Genomic DNA, 19,313 nt, shown 5'->3' with positions numbered 1-19,313 from the left:
ATACCAGAAACCAGCTGTCTTGACGCAGTAGCCTTGTTTCAGAGCAGAAGATTCACCTGTACTGGTTTAGGGAGCCTGTCATGAAGGGTGATAGAAATAAAATGTGCTCTACATAAATACATGGGTATTACATGAAGCTCTACTGATTTATTCTTGCTTAATTCATGTAACTTACGGGTTCATACTGACATTTACGGCTTGTTTTGCTTTACATCAATAAAATATTTTAGCAGTTAGGTCAAAATATATAAAATAAATACAGAAGAATGATTTAGAGTGATCTGTCTTAAGAAATACTACTCAAGGGAAGGACTATCAATTATAAATTATGTGTTCAGTAGATCCTTATTACCTACGAATAAATACATACCAGTTCTGCACTTTGGGTAGCAACCACCCAAATATTTGCGATTCTTTGGTTGTTTACTTGGACTCTTGGCATATTTTAACTTTTGCAAAGTGGAGTGGACCTGGTCTATCCTTACCCTTCACCAGCAGGATTGTGCTCTGGGCGAGTGACTCAGGTGGGGGCGGAAGGTGGCGTTCCAATAAATCACACGGCAAGCTACGAAGCAAAACAGGTTTTAAAGATCTTGTAACCTGTTGAACTCTGCTGCTCACTGTAAGGCAAGGTGTAGAGCTGGGTGTGTTGTCAAAGCTCTGCGTGTTGAGCAAAGTTCTCTTAAGTAATGCTGGAGGGAGGTGTGTAACATGCTTAGAGACGATTCTGCTTTCATCTTTAGTGTTGTATTTCACATCTTCATTCTAAATACTCGTAAATAGCTGCACACAGCACCCATGACACAGCCAGCTAAAGAATTAAAAGTTCATTAACATGAGCATCTTTGTGTGGAGATACAGAGAAGCTGAGCCAAACTTGATTTTGTGTTTTCAATACTCCTGCAGCGACACTGGAGGAACACTATTGTATTGTTTCACTGCTGAAACACGTATATGCCTCTTGCAAAGAAAGCCTTGGATGCAAGGGCAGAGAATGGAGAAGATGGCTAGTCTGAAAATACTGTACTGCACTGGAACTGTCTGGAGAGCAGAGGAATATATAATTTTTCAGGCTGAATGACGAACGTAGGATATGCACTAGCCTGTGAAACAGCAAAGGTGGATTTGTGCTGAAATAAGAGACGTGGAATCAGAAGTACCGGTTATGTAGTACAACTGTGTAACAAGTAACGCTTCATACACCTACCAGGTGCTTGTTTTTATTTTCTTTTGAAACACTGTGGAAATAAGAGCCACGATCAGAAAGGGATTACATTCCCACAATCAGAACTAAATTACAGCCCTCGTTCCAGAAGTAGGAGAGTGATCACATGATACTTTTTATGGAATGTTATGTGCCTGAATGAATATTGCCTGAAAATAGTTTGAAAGGATGGATTGTTAGGAACTTATCAAAAGGTAAGCTTTCTTCCACGTCTGAAAGAAGTGGAATTTGTCACTTTCGAGGCTGAATGTAATTAAGCTTATGTGGACCAGAAAGCTTTGATTACTTTCTTGAGACTGCTGATAAAGTTTATGTGATGCCTTTGTTATTCTAGTAGTATCTAGGAACTGGTGACCTTATAGATCAACAGATCTTGCAAAATGCAAGTGCAAACCTGAAGAAGAGCCCTTATTTGAACAAGCAGCAGTGCTCACTCAATATAGGTTAGAACCAAGCATTTTGGCTAAGGAAGTGTCTCTCTTCTAGAAGATCTTAGTAAGCTCAAGTATGTGTGTGCAATTTGAGAATTGTTTGCTGAATGTGTCCTCTGGGAGCTGGTAGAGGATGTTCCAAAAGGAGGTCAGCACCGTCACGCTTCACCCCAGTATTGCAGTGCCCCCAGAAAGATGTGGCCAGCTCTGTATGTTACTACTGTGTAAACAATTTGTATCAAGAGTGTGCAGCCAAAACCAGGACATGTTCCTGATACCTCTCTCCACCGTCACCACCATGTGAATACCACCACCCTCAAATTAAACTTATTTCTCGTGAAGGATTAAACTTGTTAAAAATATGGGCTGAAGGAGGCAGACAGTGACCAGGAGTAGCATGTAAAGCCCATGGACATGCAGCTTTCATCGGCAGGTACAGACACTGAGCACATTGCTAGCGAGCACGTTACAGATATGCATGGAAGCCACAGCTGATGTTAAGGTCTTGTTGAGGTCTGTGGAAAACATAAATGTTAGGAAGCAGCTCTTTCCAAAGCCAAAATGTACCTTCAGCTGTCTTACAGAAGTTGTTAGTATTTGAGCGCTTGATTTCGGGTCCGCCAGCAACGTTGGGCCAGCGCTCTGCACCTGTGCCCTGGGGATTCAAAAACTGATTGGGATGTGTCCAGGGCATGGTGACTGCTGGGAACGTGGCCCCTCCCGTTTGCTTTTCGCAGGGCTAATGCCTCTGCCCTGCCGTAGCTGGGAGGTGGAGCGCCACAGCAGCGATTAAATTTGGCTTTTTGCAAACTTTTCCCACTGGAGCCTTCTGCCACTCTCAGCAATGGGCGGAAATGCTTCCAAGTGGCCCCATTTCTCAGTGATCACTTTTGTATGTGTCCTGGGTTTGGCCAGAACAGGGTTAATTTTCACCGGAATCCAGGAAGGGGCACAGCCAGGGGGTGGGGGCTGACCCCACCTGGCCAAACAGAGCCCGGTATTCCATACCATGTGACGTCCTGCTGGGTTCCGGTGGGGGGGGCGGTGCGGCGGGAAGGCACTCGCGGTTTAGGGGGGCGCAGCGTCGGTCCTGTTTCGGGAGAGCGGCTGTCTGTACGGTTCGTTGTTGTGTTTTCTCCCTATTTGTATCGTTGTTGTTCCTGTTTTCCCTCTGTTTGCTGTTCTGTTAAACTGCCCTTATCCCGACCCACCAGTTTCTGCCTGTTTCTTTCCATTCTCCTCCGCACGCCGGCGGGGGGAGGGGCGGCCGCGTGGCGCTTTTGTTGCCGGCGGCAGCCGAAACCAAAACATTAAATTGGCGCCCAGACGTGGAGCGGGGATAACGGCAGGGCTGAGCAGCTGGTGTTAAAACTGCTTTCATAGATTTTGTTAAAATTTATCATACGCATTTAGTGTGTTAGTTAAAGTAGCCGGTAAAAATGTTTCTGACTTTGATCAAATATCTGTGCTACGTAAATCCTTACTTGCTGTATGTGTTTGCTGCCGTGCTGTTTGTTACCTCGGGAAAAAAGATCAGGATGATGATTTTGCTGTACTGTATGATATCGACTTATGATATGATAACATCACTGTGCATGAAATTAGGCTTGTATTTGCATGCGGCACTGCGGGCATTTTCGTACCTCGGATCCTATGTCTTAGATTTTGTTAATAATCAAACCCAGTCTGTGGGGAAAGCCGAAGGGGATACCTTCCCCCGCTCTTTCGCCCCCCCCTCTCTCCCTCAGGCTGGTCCTAACTGCTTTTGAGAATTTCGAGTACCCCTGGGATGCTCAGGGCAGCACTCTCCTTTTGTTATGCCTCCTGAATGGGTTGCAGGTTTTGTTTAGGGCTAAACAAGTCGTTAAGAACATCGTGCAGAGACCTGCCCCGGGGCCGGATAGCTGTGAGTGGCTGGGTGTGTGGGACAGCATGGGCAAGTACCTAGGGCAGTGGACACCCCCGATGTTTTTTAAACTCACCCCTGAGCAAGTACAGAATCTGGAAAAACTAGTAAAATATCTGCAAAGAGTGTGCTGCCACCCTGGGAACTCCAGAGAGACACAGATCACAGCAACGTGCTGGGGTCTGGCCCATGCCTACCGAGCTGCCCTGTTCAACACTGTTCAGTGCCCTAAAGGGGAAAGGGGGGGAAGCGAAGTGGCGGGCACTGTGACTGACGCTGCCCCCCCAGCCGGCCCTGCAGCCCCTCCAGCCCAGCAGGCAGTCACATCCCCCCCGACCAGCACCACCGCTGCCACAGCTGCAGGGTCTGCCTCGGTTTCCCCAGCGGGCACAGCAGCTGCTCCAGCCCCAGCTCCAGCCACAGGCACAGTGACTGAGCCCAATGACCAACCTGTGCCGGTAGCAGTCGCCCCCGTAAAACTAAAGAAAGACGCAAAGAGAGCAGATCGCTCCGGGAGGGATGATGATGAGCCAGGGTCATCACGGGAGATAGAGACAGAGATCATCACCCGGTCCCTGTCCCTGGGCGAGCTGCGAGACATGCGGAAAGATTTCAGCCGCCACCCAGGCGAGCACATTGCCACCTGGCTGCTGCGGTGCTGGGATAACGGGGCCAGCAGCTTGGAATTAGAGGGCAAGGAAGCCAAGCAGCTGGGATCCCTGGCCAGGGATGGGGGCATTGACAAGGCCATTGGGAAAAAGGAACAAATCCTCAGCCTCTGGAGGAGACTTCTGTCAGGTGTGAGGGAGAGGTACCCCTTCAGTGACGATTTTGTATGCTATCCTGGCAAGTGGACCAATATGGAAAAGGGTATTCAGTACTTGAGGGAATTAGCTGTGCGGGAGCTGGTTTACTGTGACACAGACGATGAGCAGGTACCCACAGACCCAGATGAACTCCAGTGCTCACAATCCATGTGGAGGAAGTTTGTGCGGAGCGCACCCTCCTCGCATGCCAACTCACTGGCAGTTGTAAACTGGAAAGGTAAAGACGCACCAACAGTGGATGAGGTGGCTGTCAGACTCCGCCAATACGAGGAAAGTCTCTCTTCCTCCCTTGTCTCAGCTGTGGAGAAACTGGTCAAGCGACTAGACAGGAATACGTCCTACTCCCCACCTGTACGGGCCAGTGTCTCAGCTATTAGGGGCAGGCGTTTCTCTGCTCAGGAGAGGGAATACAGAGGCTATACACCCCGGGGCACCCTGTGGTTCTACCTGCGTGACCACGGAGAGGACATGAGGAAGTGGGATGGAAAACCCACCTCAAGTCTAGAGGCACGAGTCCGTGAGTTGCGAGGTAAAACAATCACCAAAGGGGATTCTGCTAGGAAAAGTGCCGCTCCAGTTTCCAGAAGCCAGCTCTCCAGACCAGGTAGACAGTTTGACCTTGATTCCGATCCTCTGGAGGGGACCTCCAAGTCATTTTTACAGGAGGTGAGCAGCAAATTCTCTGACGAGGATTAGAGGGGCCCTGCCTCCAGCCAGGAGGAGGAAAGGGACAACCGTGTTTATTGGACGGTGTGGATTCGGTGGCCTGGCACGTCAGATCCACAAGAGTATCAAGCTCTAGTGGACACTGGTGCACAGTGTACTTTAATGCCATCAGAGTTCAAAGGGTCAGAGTCCATTTGCATTTCGGGAGTGACAGGGGGGTCCCAAGAGCTGAGTGTACTGGAGGCTGAAGTGAGCCTCACTGGGCAGGAGTGGCAGAAGCACCCCATTGTAACTGGCCCCGAGGCTCCGTGCATCCTTGGGATAGACTATCTTAGGAGAGACTATTTCAAGGACCCAAAGGGGTATCGGTGGGCTTTTAGCATAGCTGCTGTGGAGACGGAAGAAATTAAACAGCTGTCCATTTTGCCTGGTCTCTCGGAGGATCCTTCCGTTGTGGGGTTGCTGAGGGTTGAAGAACAACAGGTGCCAATTGCGACCACAACGGTGCACCGGCGACAGTATCGTACCAACCGAGACTCCCTTCTCCCCATTCATCAGCTGATCCGCCAGCTGGAGAGTCAAGGAGTGATCACCAAAACTCGCTCACCCTTTAATAGTCCCATATGGCCAGTAAGAAAATCTACTGGAGAGTGGAGACTGACAATAGACTACCGTGGCCTGAATGAAGTCACAGCACCGCTGAGTGCTGCCGTGCCAGACATGCTAGAACTTCAATATCAGCTGGAGTCAAAGGCAGCCAAGTGGTACGCTACAATTGACATCGCTAATGCATTCTTCTCCATCCCTTTGGCAGCAGAGTGCAGGCCACAGTTTGCTTTCACCTGGAGGGGCATCCAGTACACCTGGAATCGACTGCCCCAGGGGTGGAAACACAGTCCCACCATTTGCCATGGACTAATCCAGACTGCACTGGAAAAGGGTGAAGCTCCAGAACATCTGCAGTACATCGACGACATCATTATATGGGGCGACACAGCGGTAGAGGTTTTTGAGAAAGGGGAGAAAATAGTTCAGATCCTTCTGAAAGCCGGTTTCGCCATTAAGCGAAGCAAAGTAAAGGGACCTGCGCAAGAGATCCAGTTTTTGGGAATAAAATGGCAGGATGGGCGCCGTCAAATCCCAATGGATGTCATCAACAAAATTGCAGCTATGTCTCCACCCACCAGCACAAAGGAAGCACAGGCCTTCCTGGGTGTTGTGGGTTTTTGGAGGATGCACATCCCAAATTACAGCCAGATTGTAAGTCCTCTGTACCACGTGACCCGGAAGAAGAATGATTTTGAATGGGGCCCTGAGCAACAACAGGCATTTGAACAAATTAAACGGGAGATAGTTCATGCCGTAGCCCTTGGTCCAGTCCGGTCAGGGCAAGATGTTAAAAACGTGCTCTACACCGCAGCCGGGGAGAATGGCCCAACCTGGAGTCTCTGGCAGAAAGCACCAGGGGAGACTCGAGGTCGACCCCTGGGGTTCTGGAGCCGGGGATACAAAGGATCCGAGGCCCGCTATACTCCCACTGAAAAAGAGATTCTGGCAGCATATGAAGGCGTTCGAGCTGCTTCAGAAGTGGTCGGCACTGAAGCACAGCTCCTCCTAGCACCACGATTGCCGGTCCTGGGCTGGATGTTCAAAGAGAGGGTCCCCTCTACGCATCATGCCACCGATGCTACGTGGAGTAAGTGGGTCGCTCTGATCACCCAGCGCGCCCGAATGGGAAACCCCAGTCGCCCAGGAATTCTGGAGGTAATCGTGGACTGACCAGAAGGCAAAGATTTTGGAGCATCGCCAGAGGAGGAGGTGACACGTGCTGAAGAGGCCCCACTGTATAACCAGCTGCAGAAGATAAGAAACAGTATGCCCTGTTCACGGATGGGTCCTGTCGCATTGTGGGGAAGCAGTGGAGGTGGAAGGCTGCTGTATGGAGCCCTACACGACGAGTCGCAGAAACTGCCGAGGGAGAAGGTGAGTCCAGCCAGTTTGCAGAGGTGAAAGCCATCCAGCTGGCTTTAGACATTGCCAGTCGAGAGAAGTGGCCAGTGCTCTATCTTTACACCGACTCTTGGATGGTGGCCAATGCCTTGTGGGGGTGGCTGCAGCAATGGAAGAAGAACAACTGGCAGCGCAGAGGCAAACCTATCTGGGCTGCCCCATTGTGGCAAGATATAGCTGCCCGGCTGGAGCAGTTGGTTGTAAAAGTCCGTCATGTGGACGCCCACGTCCCTAAGAGTCGGGCCACTGAAGAACATCAAAACAACCACCAGGTAGATCAGGCTGCTAAGATTGAAGTGGCTCAGGTGGATCTGGACTGGCAACATAAGGGTGAACTGTTTATAGCTCGGTGGGCCCATGACACCTCGGGCCACCAAGGAAGAGACGCGACATACCGATGGGCTCGTGACCGAGGGGTGGACTTGACCATGGATACCATTGCACAGGTTATCCATGAATGTGAAACATGCGCTGCAATCAAGCAAGCCAAGCGGGTAAAGCCTCAGTGGTATGGAGGACGATGGCTAAAATATAAATATGGGGAGGCTTGGCAGATTGACTACATCACACTGCCACAAACCCGCCAAGGCAAACGCTATGTACTCACAATGGTGGAGGCCACCACCGGATGGCTGGAAACCTACCCTGTGCCCCATGCCACCGCCCGGAATACCATCCTGGGCCTGGAAAAACAAGTCCTGTGGCGACATGGCACTCCCGAAAGAATCGAGTCGGACAATGGGACTCACTTTCGCAACAGCCTTATAGACACCTGGGCCAAAGAACACGGTATTGAGTGGGTGTATCACATCCCCTACCATGCACCAGCCTCGGGAAAGATCGAACGTTACAATGGGCTGCTAAAAACCACTTTGAGGGCAATGGGGGGTGGGACTTTCAAAAATTGGGATACCGATTTAGCAAAAGCCACCTGGTTGGTTAACACCAGAGGGTCCACCAACCGGGCTGGTCCTGCCCAGTCAAAACCTCAGCGCCCTGTAGAAGGGGATAAAGTCCCTGTAGTGCACATGCGGAACATGTTAGGGAAGACGGTTTGGGTTAGTCCTGCCTCGGGCAAAGGCAAGCCCGTCCACGGGATTGCCTTTGCTCAAGGACCTGGGTGTACCTGGTGGGTAATGCGGAAGGATGGGGAAGTCCGATATGTACCTCATGGGGATTTAATTTTGGGCGAGAATAGTCCATAAATAAATTGTATAAAGTCAATTGTTAAATAACCCTGTCACTGTCTGTTATCACTGTTATAATTGTTATATTTTGTACCAGTAGTAGCATAGTAAGAATTGTCCAGATTAAAGAAGGATGGACTTTTTCGATGAAAACCTAGCAGAGCACAGTGATGATGGAACTGGACCTGGTTTTCAACAACTGGCATCCAGCAACTTCATCAAGATCAACATGTCCTGCAGACTGTGGGCACGGGCCGCACCAGATACATCAGCCATGAGCTCCGGATGCACCAAGTGACCGCCCATCACCACACATCACCTCCCCTGCCACGGAAGACCATAACGACAGATGGAGCCTGAAGTCATGGATTAAATGAACTCAATGGACACTTTAGAGTGATGATCCATAGACTAAAGGAATGATATCTGGAGACAGGAGAAGTGGTGGTGATCAACTGGACAATGGGGGACCTGTGCATGACGTAGATGGTATGGAATAAGGGGTGGATAATGTCCTGGGTTTGGCCAGAACAGGGTTAATTTTCACCGGAATCCAGGAAGGGGCACAGCCGGGGGGTGGGGGCTGACCCCACCTGGCCAAACAGAGCCCGGTATTCCATACCATGTGACGTCCTGCTGGGTTCCGGTGGGGGGGGCGGTGCGGCGGGAAGGCACTCGCGGTTTAGGGGGGCGCAGCGTCGGTCCTGTTTCGGGAGAGCGGCTGTCTGTACGGTTCGTTGTTGTGTTTTCTCCCTATTTGTATCGTTGTTGTTCCTGTTTTCCCTCTGTTTGCTGTTCTGTTAAACTGCCCTTATCCGACCCACCAGTTTCTGCCTCTTTCTTTTCATTCTCCTCCGCACGCCGGCGGGGGGAGGGGCGGCCACGTGGCGCTTTTGTTGCCGGCGGCAGCCGAAACCAAAACAGTATGGCAATAACATCGCAGGCTAAATGTACTCTAAAAGGGTTGTTTTAAAATCGGTGTATGAGCGTGTGTGTGCAGACATGTTGTGGAGATGCAGTTTAATCCCTAATTTTAAAGGATGGACAGGAAGAGCCATCGAGGATTTACCGAGGGACTGAGGGGAGAGGAGAGTGGGTTGCCAGCACGAGAGCGTCACCTGCCACCTGCGCCGGTTCGGTATGTGATGAGACGCTGGGCTTGGGGGCAAATCTGTTGGGCTGTGGGTCCGTGCTGAGCTCAGTTGCTTAAAGTTTTACGCTGGTAGACGGACCCACTGCCTACTTTTGCAGCCGGAGAGCACACAGGCAGCGCTGAGGGCAGGAAACGTCTCCATGTCGTTCGAGAGAAATGGGCTTCAAGTGTCTTAAGGAGAATATTTTTTAACTGCTTCAGTATAATTTATTCATGTTTTTGGAAGTGGCCCTGTAACCGGCTTCCCTCATGGATAAGCCAAGAGTTTAAGAAAGAAATCATTTCCTTTTTTTAAAATTTCTTTCTTTCTTTCTTTCTTTCAGTTCTCAGTCCCAGGCCCTAGCTATAAGCCAGTCCTCCCTGCACACATGTAGCTGTTATAGCTGAGGTTTCTGCAAGTGAAATCAATTGCAGTTGCATTTATTTGTTTTATATGCCACATCTGTTTAAGTCAAGGAAGAATTATGTACATTTTTGAAAAAAATACTCTGTCACCAGTTTACCTTCCTTACCTTGCCACAAAGGCCAGCGTCTATCCCCAGGCAAAGGGACAACGCTGCTCTTTCAGTTACTACAGCCAAAGCAGCAGGCAAGCTTATAAACCCAGCAGGGGTTCTCCAGTAAAAATTCTCCATCTTAATGAGATAAATGATCTGTTTTTCCATGATGCAGTAGAAACAGAAGTATTTAAACTCTCCTCTCTTTCTTCAGTGGTTGCCTGGTTTGCCTAAGCTTCTTACTGAGTGTATGCTTCACAGGCTTCAAAGCCTGAGCCCTGTGAATGTGCTGTGTGATTATGCTTTTGCTGAAAAATGTGGATAATTGCTACTTCAAGAACACTTAATTTCATTCCACCTAAGGCTATAAAGAAAATAAACAACTTGCAAGAGTCATACAAATAATTTTAAAATGGGAAGCCTGTTCCCTTTTTCACATAACTTTTTCCAAACTAATCACTTACCGGCTAATTGACTTGCAAAACAATCCAGGAGGCCTCTACAGTTCAATTATTATTTTTGATCTGCCGCAGAATGGTGCTGCTATTTCTCATAACAGAATATTACGACCTCCCTTGAGACTTTTTACTTACTGCTTTAGCTACCACTAGCAGCCTCACACCTGTCGCAATTGGATTCAGATCAGAGAAATTAATTTGAATATTTAATTGATTCCAAATGTCCAATGTAACATGGATAAAGGAGTTCTTTCCTAAATTCTTTTTTGGGGGGAAGGCTGGCACAGTGACCACCTAACAAGTTTGATAGCCCTTTCTTTCTACATTTAAGAATGATCACTTCCTTGCAGGTAACGTGAAAGAAACTGAATTGATCTAGGTAGGGAAGGAATCGATAGCTTGTTTGCCATGAAAGATTCATGAGGTTCATGGTTCAACAAAGGCAAATGCAGGGTCCTGTACCTGGGGAGGAACAACCCCATGCATCAGTACAGTCTTGGGGCGGACCTGCTGGAGAGCAGCTCTGCGGAGAGGGACCTGGGTGTCCTGGTGGACGACAGGTTAACCATGAGCCAGCAGTGTGCCCTGGCTGCCAAGAAAGCTAATGGCATCCTGGGATGCATCAAGAAGAGTGTGGCCAGCAGGTCGAGGGAGGTTCTCCTTCCCCTCTACACTGCCCTAGTGAGGCCTCATCTGGAGCACTGTGTCCAGTTCTGGGCTCCCCACTTCAAGAAAGATGAAGAGCTACTGGAGAGAGTCCAGCGGAGGGCTACAAGGATGGTGAGGGGACTGGAACATCTGCCCTACGAGGAGAGGTTGAGGGAGTTGGGCTTGTGCAGCCTGAAGAAGAGAAGGCTGCGAGGGGACCTAAGATATATTTACAAATATCTTCAGGGTGGGTGTCAGGAAGATGGGGCCAAGCTCTTTTCAGTGGTGCCCAGTGAGATAGGACATGGGGCAATGGGCACAAACCGAAGCATAGGAAGTTCCGTCTGAACATGAGGAAGAGCTTCTTCCCTCTGAGGGTGACGGAGCACTGGAACAGGCTGCCCAGGGAGGCTGTGGAGTCTCCTTCTCTGGAGATATTCAAGACCCGCCTGGACAAGGTCCTCTGAAGCCTGCTGTAGGTGACCCTGCTTCGGCAGGAGGGTTGGACTAGATGACCCACAGAGGTCCCTTCCAACCCCTACCATTCTGTGATTCTGTGATTCTGTGATGAGGGCATCACACGCTTGAAATCTGTAATATTCACCTTAGCAAGGTACTGAGCATGTCTTGCCATCTGCTTCATGGCCAAAGCAAGCAGTCTGAAATCCTGGTCCCACTAAAAGCTTTGGGAGTCACAGAATCACAGAATCAGTCAGGCACCTCAATATTTTTGCAGATCTTGATCTCCTGGCTTTTGGTGTGGGCAGTAGGACTCTTACCGGCAGTTGGATGATGATACTTTCAGGCTTGATGGATGAAGCTTTGTGCACATCTGTGTATGTGAGGCATTTTCCAAAAAATACTTCACAAATTAAGGATGGGGTGGTTGTGCCATGTATGTATTAAATATCTTGAATATTCTCCATAAATGTGTTTTGAGTTTCCCCCCAAAATTGTCAGCCCATCTCTGCAGTTGTGGGGACGCTTATCAGTTTGCCACCTGGACTCCAGTTTGGTGGTTAATGGTATTATTTGAGTTTATCCAAGTCCTGTTGCAACCTTCCCCAACAGTAGGTCAGTGTCATGGGCCCCTCCTAAGTCACTGCCTGGCCATCTACTCTCCAAACCCCATCTGCCCTTGAGACAAGCAGTGTCAGGGTCTTTCTAGATTCTTCAAGAAAGAGGTCATGAATGGCATCTGTAGAAGGACAAGTGACACACCTGGAGGCCTAGAATCTACATGCACTGCAACAAGAATGTTTGGTATCATTTTCTATACTCGTTCACAGACAGGAACACCTTCTCCAGTGTATATAGACAGGTATTTTAGACTTCAGCCTGCCCCAAAGGCCTGCATATACAGCACTATAGATATAGCCCATGGGTAGAACATAGTAGATTGAAATGCGCTTCAGTATGACCCATTTGAAGGGGTATTCTGAAGGGCTGAGATACCACAGGTCCAGTTGAAATCACTGGTAGTTCTGGTTGCTTGAGACTTCACCTGGCTTTGAAATTACTTGGAAGAGGAAGGAGGAAGAGATCGGAGCATCATTTTCTTTATATTCAGTCTGCCCTCCTGCCAATCTTCAGAGGCCTAAATGTGTCTCAGATGCATCTCGGCAGATACTGAAAAACAATGTAAGCCTACTTTACGGAGGCATTTTTCCATAAAATTTTGCTATAAGCGGTGACTTTAAAAAAATCATAATTTCATATTTTATATGGTAGCCAGATGATATTATGAACTAATTGTATTTCAGAAGCACAGCTAAGGCTGGGATCCTGGTCAATAGAACAGAATAAGAGATAATGAGCTGTCGTCTGTAGATGCAAGAGAGGCAACCTGGAAACTCAGAATAATTAAACAGCTTTGATGACTTATTTTGTTTCTATTTCTGAGGGGGTTTATTCTTTAATTCTAGATATTTGCTATTTCTTTTTTTTAAGTTTAAAATTTCAGAAAATGTGAGAACAGCCATGTTTCAACAAAGCAGCACAGTTCTTCACTGTGGAAAACCCATAAAATGACAGGAAATGGCTTAAAGTGGTAGGTGTTCATTTTTAAGGGTTCTGTTGACAGAAGTTGATGAGTGAAAATATTGTATTTCGTTTTTGTCTTTTATTCGGTAAATAGCATGGAATTTTGATGCTGCCTAGAGGGACAGCTTTGTACTGTGGTGGTCTAAACTGGGATTTTTCATTAATGTAACCAATCAGAGTAGGTGGGGATTTTTTTTGGTTTTGTGTTGAGTTTTTTTAAAGGAAAAAAGCTGAAGTCAAAGAGAGGACCAAGAAAAAGCACCACAAAGTTTATCTTTTACTCATCTGGAAGACTTTATTTTAAACACGGAACATTGTTTGCTGCCGTGGAAATGAAAGTGAGAGAGTTGCAGCTTTCTTCCAATGCCATCTGGCAGATGATTTACTTGTGTATGGTATGCACTAATCCAAATAACCCTGTGTGTGGTAGCATTGTCTCTTTACTGATCATGCAGCTGAGTTGGCTGAATCTCAGACGGCTGACACAAGGCTATCAACAGCACAGTACAACAGACCGTTTAAAATCAGAACAGCATTAAGGAAAGGGATACACCAGATTCATCATTCCTTTACCTTTATTAAGCATTTTCTTTACCCGGACTGAGCTTGATGTCTCCTTTTCATTGTCTTCATGGTTTTATTCACTCCAGTCTACCCGGGCTTTAGCCCATTGAATTCAACGTTTACGTGTAGCCTCAAAGCTGAGATGGGACCAGAGCATTGGGCATCCATCCCTAGACTGCTATCCTTGCCCTGATATTTGCTCCTGTAAGGTCACTTCCCAACCTCATGAAACTTGTATTCCTACTGGGAAGTAAGACTACTTCAGCAGGACAGCTGTATGCTGTAACCAGTAGCTTTGTGGTTAAGGGACTCTCCTAGTTCCTAACCTGAGCCAAAATTGTCTCCAGATCAGGATATTCTCCTTTATCAGGCAAGAAATCTAGCTACTTCATTACTGTATTAAATTAAGGCTGTTTCCTTTTGCTGTAATATGAATGAAAGAGTCTTGAGTGGTTATTTTGGGAAGCAAAATAATTAGCAGATTATGCCTTGAGGAGCAGATCCCAAGCTATGAGCAGATGGAAGCACTCACTTTACATCCTTTTATTTAAATTCTAGGGAGGGATTGGTGTTCTGATGCTCTTCTATGCTCAAAACAGTATAATTTCTCCGTTCTCAATATGTGGGGTTTTTGAGTGACTTTTCTACAGTGCCTAACTCAGTGTGCCTAATAGGCGTCTAATTTTGGTTTCAGATTCCACTCAGGTCAAAAGACCTAAAATTTAAGTGTTGGCTGTGCCTGATTTTAGTCACTTCTGTTTTTTTAATTGAATCTGACCTTGATAGGTCACTTCAAAAAGTTAATGCTATGACCCTGTTTACAATTGTCCTTTTTGGAAGCTGCCGTTTTGATTTTAAGGACAATTGAACAGTTTTGAAAGTGCTGATTTTCTTTAAACATAACAGTATAATTAATATGTGAAATTAAAATATACACAGTGTAGATAATTTTGTAGCAGAGATAGGGAGGGAATAGAGAACTCAGCCATTTTCCTGCAGAGCAGCTGACACTGGGTGTATCTGTGTTGCTAAGGATTTAATACCAGGACCTGTTTCCTGCATCGCAAGCTAAACGGGATAGTGGGGCAGTGTTCATGTTCCCATATTCTCTTCTCCCTCAGAAGAGGCATGGATACATCCAAACTCCTTGCTAGGAGTGTCCTTGGCCCGTACTGACTCCTGAAAGTTACAAGGAGTTGTTTCGCAAAGCGTTGGTTGGCCGGAGCCAAAACTATGCCAAGAACTGCCCTAACTATTAAACAGTGCAGATGATTGAATTTCAGTGCCCGGGCTGGCGCCCTGTCACTCCTTAATTGAGTTGCATATGCATAGCCAAAAAATGCCCCTTTCCTTCCTCAAGTGTTAACAGAATAGATGTGATTTTTCAATTTACTTCCATGACGTTCATTCTGGAAAACTGAACATATTTTCTCTTACTAATTTTATAGCGCTAAAATTCCACTGACTTTGCTGACTTTTCTATTGACTGACCCTGTAAACACATGGAGAATCGGTATTGTTATTAATACTACCATGTCGTCATGCTTTATTCATTTTCTATTTTATGACTATAGTCTGATGTCTTGGAATTGTGTTTGCTAACGTAGCACTGGACTATGGAAATCTTATTTTATCAAAATGTGTTATTCTTGGACTAGAATTCACAGTTATGCAGTTGCACTTTATAGATCCATAGATTTTTTAACGCCAGAAAAGGCCCTTAGATTATTTAGTCTGACTTCATGAAAGACACAAGCCATTTAATTTAACCCAGTTAGAGTTGTGTCAAGTCCAGTAATTTGTGTTTGGCTAAGAGTTATCTTCTAGAAAGACGTCCAGTCTAGATGTGAAGCCATCGGTAGTTGGAGAATCCATCACTTCCTTTGGCAATGCAGTCCAATGGTTATCACCCTCAGTCTTAAAAATGTGTGTTTTGATTCTTGCCTGGATTTGTCTGGCTTTCACTTCCAGCTATCACCTCTCATTATGCCTTTCTTTCTGAGATGAGAGTGCTGCTGTTGCTGCTCAGTGTTTTCTCCCTGTGGTGATACTCACCCATTGTAATCGCTGAAATCATTGCTAGATGTTTTTATTAAACTCAACAGACCAAACCCCTTTAATCTCTTACTGCAAGGCCCTTTTCCAAGGTTTCCGATAATTTGTGTGGCTTTCTTCCACATCGTATCCAATTTTTTACTTCTTTTGTGAAATGAAGAAACAAGAACTGGATGTAATACTCCAGCATGTGTCCATTTATAGGCAATCCTAGTACTTTTCAGTGCTTTCCCCCTGTTACTCTTAGGCAATCACTAATTTAAATGTGCCTTGGGCTGCTCCCTGGCACTGAAGCCATCTGGAATATCACAGTCTGCATCTGTACTCTTGAATGCTCTTTATCTTCCATGACAGGGTGTCTGCATCCAAACCAATTTTACAGGAATGCTTCCTGGCAATTCCTGACACTTCGACTGTGTTTGGGAATTATCTGGGAAAATGCTGGCAGGGGCCAAAATCGTGCCAGGGATGAAAATAAATAACCGCCCCATGGTAAAGATGTTCAATGACTAAAGCCTAGGAATATTTCCCGGCCCTTTTTAATTCAGTAGTGTAGTCTAAGAGTTCCCAGTTATGCTCAAAGTATCAGTGAAATTTTTAGCTTCAGTGAAAGTATCAAAAAAAGACAGGTTTCTCTTATTTGTTTAAGAACCTAGGAGTCAGATATGTGGGCTCAGCTGGCCACCTTGGCTTGTTGAAGACATAATCAAGTTAGAGACAATCATCTCCTGATTTTTGTTCACCCCATTTCTCTTAGATGTCTATTTCTGAACAGATTCTCTGGGAGGATTTCTCTCTCCCCACCTCAACATCACCACTGGTGATAAAGGGTACTTGGATGATTAAGAGCCCAATCTGACTTTTAACGACAAGACTTAGGTGAAATGACTCCTGCTCAGCTGCTTTTTTGTGCAATGACTTCTACTCCTATTGGGATGACTCCTATCTGTGACACTCATACATCTAAATCACAGAAGTATTTTTTGTAAAAATATTACCCACAAATGTAATATATTTCCATTGATGTGATAAACAGACTTCTAGTTCATTTGCTCTGACTTCTACTGTAGGAATTGAACACAAAATAAAACCTCTTATCCTGAATTTACAAAATTCAGACGCTGGTTTTGACTCTTCTTTTAATGTGCTTCCCATGATGCAGCAATACAAGAAATAATCAACAGATCCTACATTGGCTGGTCCCAAGACTAACCTGTGTCTTCGTCGTGTAGATGTTTTGCTGACTGAGACTCTTTGCTCCCACCTCCTTCCTCCCAGAAAAGGTTACAAGGAGCGCTGAGTGAGGAGGATAGTCTGTGCCCATGTCCTTAAACCTCATACAACATGGGAGGGTTGTGTGCTAATTATTTTCTCTTCTGATCTAAAATTATAAAAACACTTGAAATTAGTTGAAGGATTTCACCACTTCAGTGGTTTGAGTTCCCAACCTCAGAGCTCCCAGAATAGCTTGAAAAGATCCAGTTGTTCTGGTGTATGGAATGCAAAAATCTGTTTTCTTACTTATGCGAGGTTAAGATCACATGCAGCAAATTATTTTTAGTATACACCTAAGTGCATTTTCATTAGTAAACTCCTTGCTTATACGGGTTTTTACTTTGTATCTGTTTTTACTTTGTATGGGTTTTTTCATCAAAAGTATATCTTGGGCATTTATTTTGTCACTGTTTTGTTTGTATTCAGTTATACTAATTTAGAGATCTTGTACTAAAGAAGTGTATTTAAAATGGTACAAACGCTGCAGCAACACTACTAAATGATGAGAAAAAGCATAATCTTGTCTCACTAATTGTCCACCCTGGCTTACTTCTAGCATGTACCTTGACTCTGTGTTGGATCTTCCATCCATGCTGTGAGGTGGGGTGAGTTGTCTCCAAATGGTATGTGTGGACAAGACATAGAGGCTGGCTGATGCAGTGTTCCAACATTATTCCAGCAAGCTGTGCCTCCTTAAATGTTTCTGTGTGTTCCCGTTCTGCATCTTAGAGTTTACAGCTATGTCTAATGCTATAAAATCGCACTCTCTATATCCAGTCTAGAAAGAGCTAAGCATATGCAGTATAGAGGCAGGTTAGACTGCACTGTTTGGTCTTGAGACCAAGGCTAACATTCAACACTGTAGACATGCCTTTTGAAATACAGCTTGCATTAATGTCTTGTCAAATGGAGACAGTAGTCAATATTCGTGCATGTGTCTGGTTAGGCAAGAGCTATAGGTGATTCTTGCAACTGATCTTCACGTTCTTCTTCCAAGAGACAGGTGCTTGTGAAGCAAGTAGTGCTGAGCACAGCATATTCAAGTTGTGAATGTGAGAGTCTCACATTCAGAGACTGTCACTGGTTTCGACTGTAAACTAGGCTGTGAGTTCTGGTAGTTTTGTACCAAATTCCTGCTCTGTTCAGCTGTCCTTGCTACAGGACAGTAACTCTTCAGGAAGAGTGAAGGGGTGACAGGTATAGTAACTCTTTCAGTCACCCAAGCTAAATCTACTGGCAAACATGAATAGGAGCCTTGAGTTTCTTCTCACTTATAAACCAGCTTTAATATTAAATTGTGTGAACCTAGAAAAAGCATAAACTGCTATTCCTTCTTACCTCAAAAAGCACCTGTGTTCAGGAATAATTTGAAATGGTAGCTCGTTTGGTCTGAGCTGGAACAAAGCCTGTTGTGGACATACAGTGAGTATTCATTATTACTTTCATTAGGTTTTATTATCATCGCCTTTAGTGACACATGCAGTGTTTCTTTCATCACCGTGTAAGGGGGTTAAACATTACAGCAGCAGTCCAATATTTCTCAGCACCTGTCCATCTGGCAAGCTTTTGTTCTCTAAAGTTTGTTCTGCCACTGTTGAGTTTAGATTGGCACTTTTGCAGCTGATCAAAGTGGTGAGATTACTTAAAACAAGGACTTCCTGGGCAAATACATAACCATTGGTCTGGTTTGGCTCTACAGTGCCCTGGCAATGAAAGGCCCCTGGGCAGACTGGGCTACCAAAAACGAATGTGTATGCAGACATTTATTATGCCACTCTGTTATTTTTAATGCATTGTACATTCAGCATTTTCTTCCCTTTATAGTGGAAGATCATTTAGACATTTCTTTGAAGACTAATTTAGGAATGTTGGCAAAGGCCCATTAGTGTAACATGTGCAATTTATTATGTTAACAATGTCTGATGAAACAACAAATATGACTAATCCTGCCGAGTACAGGGAAAACAAATGCACTGTCTTTATGCTGTAGTTTGATCTGATCTTGGTAGACTACAGTTAATATATTTTGAAACAAAATATGCATGGAAAACTGTTTTCATAAGACTCTAATAAAAGTCTTTCTCTTTCTCATTTTTCGTTTTTCCTTTCTCTCAAACTTGCCTTTGTTTTGTTAAGGAAAAAAAATAGAAAACATGTATTTTACCATCTGTAAAAAAAACTAAACTCTTCTCAGCTGCTGCTGTTAAAATGCTGAAACTCCATCCCAGCAGATTCCTCTTCACCCTGTGCAAAATAAATAGTATAGCATGGAAAACAGTCCAAAATCCAATGTAATTCACAGAGATATTAATAAACTCTATGCTTTTTTTTTTGTTAGGGAAACTGAGCACCTAAGCAAATTGGAGCT

Source organism: Opisthocomus hoazin, chromosome 2, assembly GCF_030867145.1.
Source record: "Opisthocomus hoazin isolate bOpiHoa1 chromosome 2, bOpiHoa1.hap1, whole genome shotgun sequence".
NCBI lineage: Eukaryota > Metazoa > Chordata > Aves > Opisthocomiformes > Opisthocomidae > Opisthocomus > Opisthocomus hoazin.
The sequence above is the reverse complement of the archived record's forward strand: the minus strand, read 5'-3'. Positions refer to the sequence as shown.